This window comes from Gambusia affinis, linkage group LG15 (assembly GCF_019740435.1).
Source record: "Gambusia affinis linkage group LG15, SWU_Gaff_1.0, whole genome shotgun sequence".
Taxonomy (NCBI): Eukaryota; Metazoa; Chordata; class Actinopteri; order Cyprinodontiformes; family Poeciliidae; genus Gambusia; species Gambusia affinis.
The window spans coordinates 14,607,071-14,613,070 of NC_057882.1; the positions used below are offsets into that span (position 1 = coordinate 14,607,071).

Genomic DNA, 6,000 nt, shown 5'->3' on the forward strand with positions numbered 1-6,000 from the left:
CTTCTCTCATCATCCACTTTCCTATCAAATAATGGCCACTAGAGCCAATAAAACCTTAAAAAGAAGATGCAAAAATAATTTTGTTTAATAGCTTTCCAGCTGTGAGTGGTCAATACTTAGTTTTAGTCGCAGAGTTTCAAGCTACTTGAGAGAAAACAATGAGCTCAGCATTTACAATTTTAAACATAAATAAATATTTTGAATCATCATTTATTTTACATAGAGACAAACACCAAGTTCAGAAAATACTTGAATGCCTTAATCCACAGCAAATCCTCAATTCTCCAGCAGAGAAAGAGCTTAGTGCAAAAAAGTTTTGGGGTGTGTGTGCGTGTGTGTGCGTGGGTGTGTGTGTGTGACTCAAGATCTCACTGGTTAAATAAAAAGGGACAGAAGATTTTGAGAAAGTTGTAAGAATTTAAAGAGAAACTGTGCAAACAATGATGCACTTTTCTGTATCCCATTCTATTGTCTCTTCTGCTGAGCTCTTCCTTAGCTTGCAGATCTACCAGTTTCCGTCACTGCTTTTCAAAGACAGCATAATCAGCAACCACTCCTTCTCCGTAAAGGCTCAGCCAGTACTGATGTTGCATTTTTTGGTCACCGTAAAGGAGGTGAAAGACTTACCCTGCTCCAGATGAAATCTACACAGCGTACACCACCCGGCTGACCCCAACTGTTCACGAGAACACGTCAAATTTCTGAGTCAACGTCCCTGCCCCGCCTCTAAGTGTGTGGCTGGTCTCGGGAGAGCCTGCTTCTCTGCACAAATGAAGCTCAGGTTGCCGAACTCCGCCACGGCAATGACCTGTGAAAAACTTACTACATGCTAAACTTATTCCTACACTAGCCACAGGAAAATAGAAATATTTTTAGCCCTGCTGAGGATCAGCTCCTGTTCATTCATCCTGACTCTGGGTCGACTTTCCTAAAACACCTCCACATGCGTGTTGCTACAAAAACCTTTTCGCTACAGGCAGCTATCAAAAGGTGTTTGGAAATGATGTTTTCAGGGCAAAGCTAATCATCTCATCATGAGAAAAAAAAAATGCTGTTTTACTATTATTAGCACTGATTAATACATTCAAATGTGTAAAAATCCATCTTCTGATTCCACCAATGGAGTTCCAACAAATTCACAGAGGGACAAAGTAAGGGCCTTCATGTATTTCATCAGGTAGTACATTTGAAAATCAATACAATCATCAGTCAAGTGCAATTCCCATCATTTTTTATTTCATTTAAGCGGGGTAAAGACTTAGGCAGTGAAGCTAAATGTTTTGCATTATTTTAAAGGGTTGTTGAAGATCTAAAGCACTTTTCCGGATTGAGAAGCATAAAGACTTTTAGTGGCTTATTAAATGTGTGTTATAATACTAAATATGCAAAATGCAGATAGTTAACACGGAGGAATAATGTAATTGTGTGGCTGCGCATGTCTGCTCTGGTTGCCATAGAGACCGACTGTGCGCATCCTGAGTCAACTCAGTGACTGGGTGACATTTGCTCTTTAAGTCGGTTCCTCGGGTCCAGCAGGAATAACAACAACAACAACAAAAACTCCAGTGCAGAATGAACCCAGGCATCACCATATAGATGATGTAGCATGCATGAAGGAAAATAATAAAAGGCAGTCTTTAATAAATAGATTACTTTGATCTTAATGCCTTGCCCTGTTTTGCAACAACAGCGAGAGGTGATTCTAATCCCACAGCAAAGCTGAACCCCCTGGCTCAACCTGCGTCTTCACCTGTTACATGCAACAAATCAAGGCCGCGAATTCTCCCTGTAGGATGTGCTCATCGCTGCTTAGCCAGCATGGAGAGATAACGGGTGATTTAATGATTTTCTCCACTGATGTGGTTTGATGTATCGGCTGACTCTGCGCCTTTAGCTAGTATAACAGGTAAAATCCATTACCCTCCCACCTGCATGATTTATGATGGGTAGTATCAGAAGCTATGGGTCCCCCTTAAACAGCTGATCCGTCCAATAGAATTTACTGCAAACTGTTATGGCTGCACATTTGGACTGAGAGCAGAACCTCCCCCCGGCTCCCTCAGCCCTGTAGTAATGAGAAAGTGATGGCCTTTGGTTGGAGAATATTTGCTAGGTGCATTGCCATTTCGTTCGGTTAGATGTAATCTGAGCTACACAAAAAAGCACTGATGGAGGGTCCTTGCAATCAAATGCAAAAAAAAAAAATCCTATTAACTACATTGAGATCAAAGAGGCTGCAATCAGACATTACACGATTCTGTAAAGAGAAGAATGTGTATAATGACAGTTCATGGTATTCATATTCCTGCTTCCTTATACAGACCAGATCAGAACAGAGTCGGACTGAGGCAGAAGCAAACTAAGCCACTGCTTAGGACCCCAAAACCGTCAGAGCCCCTCGAAACAATGGATAGTCTGATTAGATAGATAGATAGATAGTTAGATAGATAGATAGATAGATAGATAGATAGATAGATAGATAGATAGATAGATAGATAGATAGATAGATAGATAGATAGATAGATAGATAGATAGATAGATAGATAGATAGATAGATAGATAGATAGATAGATAGATAGATAGCCTTATTTTTGTAGCTAGCTCAACTCAGTGCTAGCTAAGTGCAGCGTTCATGCTTCCACCAAGCCTTTGGTCATAACGTCAATATGGATAGACAATAAAGTACATTGGTAAATACTGAATACTAACTTTAATATCCCTGAAAAATATGTGTGTTCTCTCTATGCATATTTGACTTCATTTTCTGTGTTCACTGGCTTTTCCTCCAAGATTTAAAACATGCCCTCGGGTAAGAGAAGGAATTCCTTCACTTATAACATTAGCCTTTTTCTTTGCTTAGCGGTTAGCTCAAGCTAGTGTCTTCAGCAGTCACGTTTTGATCAAAGGTTTGGTCAAACTGTCATTATGGACAAACTATGCTCTATAAGGAGTTTTAAAATTGGGGTCTATTTGCTGTCCAAATGTAATTGCTTGTCAATAAACGTCTTTTTTTAAGCATGTTAGGCTGTTTTGCTGTTGGCTTTACTGTTGTGCACTTGTTAGCTCCTTATCTTTGCACCAAGAAGGTCCTGGCTTTGACAAGAACTTAACATATTATTGGTAAATTTTTGTAGAACTTTGCAATGACATCAATTGCAACGAATGCACGTTTCATACAACTCAAATTATATTCTGTCATAACTATGTTTTTAACACACCCTTTATGATTTGGGTCACTAAGATCTGTAATGAGCACTGAAGAATACCTAAGAGAGCAAATATTGACAAGCATGGCACCTGAAATAATAAATAAATATGACAGACAGATAGATAGACATATTCTTGAGGTAGTCAGGAGTGAAAGTGGGTTATTGTCTTGTTTTGATCTGCTCTGTTCTCTGTTTCAACGGCTTTGAAGACTCGCCTACAGTCCATATGGGAACTTGAACCGCTATCACTATGTGGCTCACAGACTATTAAAATGTGCCTGGTGGTCGGTGGAGTGGCGAGGAAAGAACAACACCCCTGACTCTCAGCAGAGAGGATGCGCTGATCAAAGATCTGTTCTTCCCAATTACGAGCGCGATGCCTACCCCCTCCGTAGGAAAACTACACTCGACTCTAGTTATCGCTCGGCTTTTTATTAATATGCGCAGAAATCTGCCCTGCACGGGGAAAGAGCGCCAAATTAAGATCCCCTCATACCCCCCCACCCCACCCCCCACCCCCATTACTAATGATGGCGATTAGTGTGGTGTTTGCGCCTAGATCGAAGCTAAAAATAAATAAATAAATGAAAATCACAGGAGAGAGGGGTGATACAATTGGATCGCATTTTCTGCTTCACGGAACCGTAATGGTATTATAAAAATGCAATCAGCCCATCGGATTGAAGACTGAAGCGCATGCACTCGTAATGTCGCTCAAGTGCGCTGATAGGCAGACTTAATGACTTCATGCCATCACTCACTGGAGGCTGGAAGTTGGATCTCCTCGGATGTGTCTTAATTGAAATGCATCGTCTAATCAGTCATGCGGCGGATGCTGAATGTGGGTGACATATCTGGACTGCTGCCTCTCTCCATCAGCACAGCATCTTATCAACCTGTAACACCAACCAGCTGCAGCTCATTTCACTACACGGTGGACAACTTGTGGCATTTACTAAAAGCGTATCGAACGACTCGAAAGCATATGCGAAACCTCGCCAGGGGAACTTCATTTGGAAAATAAAAAACTTTGGAAAAAAAAACCCGCATATTTTGTTGTATTATAAATACCTGAGCCAGAGACTTGTGCGTAAGCGTTTGTGGCAGCTCGTTGGCAGCCTGTATGTCCACAGAGGCAGGTCTCCAACCCTCAAACCTCCGTCAAGGAATCACTTTTAAAAAAATCCACCGAGCTGCAAATCAGAACTTTCTTCATCAAATTGAGGCGATCCTGCGCCCAGTCCGTCGTCTGATGGATCTCGCAGAACGGACAGTGGGGAAGTTAAAGTGCAGCAGTTCGTCTGAGAGCTGTGGCTGTCTTTTTTTCTCTCTTTCAAAACAAACCTAAATGAAGATTCTCACTCCGTATGGCCATCTTCAGTCCTCAAAATAAATGTAGGAAAAGAAGAAGAAGAAGAAAATAAAAACATGATCCCTGCCAAAATACGCACATTCCGTTTGGTCCAAGTTTCTCCGGAGCTCAACACGCACTCTTAAGGACGCACAGGATGTCTGAACGGCAGCGGCAGGAATTGCATTTCTGCAACGTTTTTTTTTTTTTTTTTTTTTTTTTTTTTTTGCAGCTACTAGAAGGAGCCCATCCGAAGTATTTCCAGAGAGCAAGTGATGAGATACTGTGGGTATGTTAGTTGCTCCCCAGCTCTCTTCTCCTGCCGTCTCTCTCTGCCGCCTCTCTCTACTCATCGGAGCGTGGGAGGAGGTGGGGCTCCCACATCCACCACAGCACACACAGCAACTTCACACTCAACATCACATTATGAGCCACGGCTGTGTGCCCGGAGTAAAAGGAAGAAGAAGGGAAAAAAAATCCGAGCTATTCCATAGTTTAAGAATATCTCATCAAAGTGGGTCACATCGGAATAGGGGCGGGAATGCACCTTATTAAATGAGTAGAATCATTGCGTGAGCTCTTTATTATTTTCCTTTCTGCAACAAGGTAATGCACCGTGGTGTAACAGGTAGGCCGCGCACTGACAGTTTACTTGTTGATATGCATTAAATGTAGGAATGACTGGTCTAACATAGGAGCTGCTTTGACACTGTTTATTCATTTGGCGCCACCCTCAGGCGCTTACGATAAGAAAGACAGGAAGTATCTGGTGGGGGAAATTAGAGGAATGGAATAGAGGTGTTGCTATACAAATGCACGCATTACAGTATAGCGTCAGGGGTGTGGTCAAACTGAAATGACCTGACTCCGGTGCCAAAGATTAATTTAGCCTTTCAAAATAAACAGAAATTTTCCTTCAAATCAAAAACTTCCATATTTACTGGAGTTATTTAGTTATTAATATTTATGTAAATATATATATTTTGCAAGTGTAGAATTTGATTGAATTAACCCAGTACCGAAACCCAGTACCAAACTGCATAACGGAACTTCCTTGACTGTCCCACACCGAGGTCATTTCTGTGCAACAGCAACAAAAGTGACAGGAAATTAAAACAAGTAGATTCACACAGAGACAGAACATGAAATTAATTAAAACAGAACAAATAATAAAAAAAGACATACTGTACAGTAAGATCAACATTTCAACACACAAATTAAAAACCTCAATATTTCATATTTTTATTGTTGCAGAGGTATTATTAGATGTACTAAACTAGTGATGAAAATAGTGTTTTGGTATTTTGTTCTTCAAAATGAAACTTTCAAAATTGCAATGTTTCATTAGTTGTGATTGAAATGGTGATAAAAAGTTTTGCCTTTCAAAATAGAGCTTAAAGATATTTACTCAACCATCTACATACTTCCCGACTTTTAAAT

At 40.6% G+C, this 6,000-nt stretch overlaps 1 protein-coding gene across 3 annotated transcripts in view; it reads right to left on the reverse strand.

Annotated features, from left to right (window-relative positions):
- pcdh1a (protocadherin 1a) overlaps positions 1–4,991 on the reverse strand; it is a 126,124-nt gene extending 121,133 nt beyond the window's left edge. For 2 of the 3 annotated variants that reach the window (XM_044140332.1, XM_044140331.1), the window contains exon 1: positions 4,281–4,990. The gene's annotated coding sequence lies outside the window, so the exon portion shown is untranslated. Of the gene's footprint in view, positions 1–4,280 lie in introns of all 3 variants that reach the window. The other variant, XM_044140330.1, reaches the window with a different exon arrangement.
- Between the last annotated feature and the right edge of the window lie 1,009 nt (positions 4,992–6,000).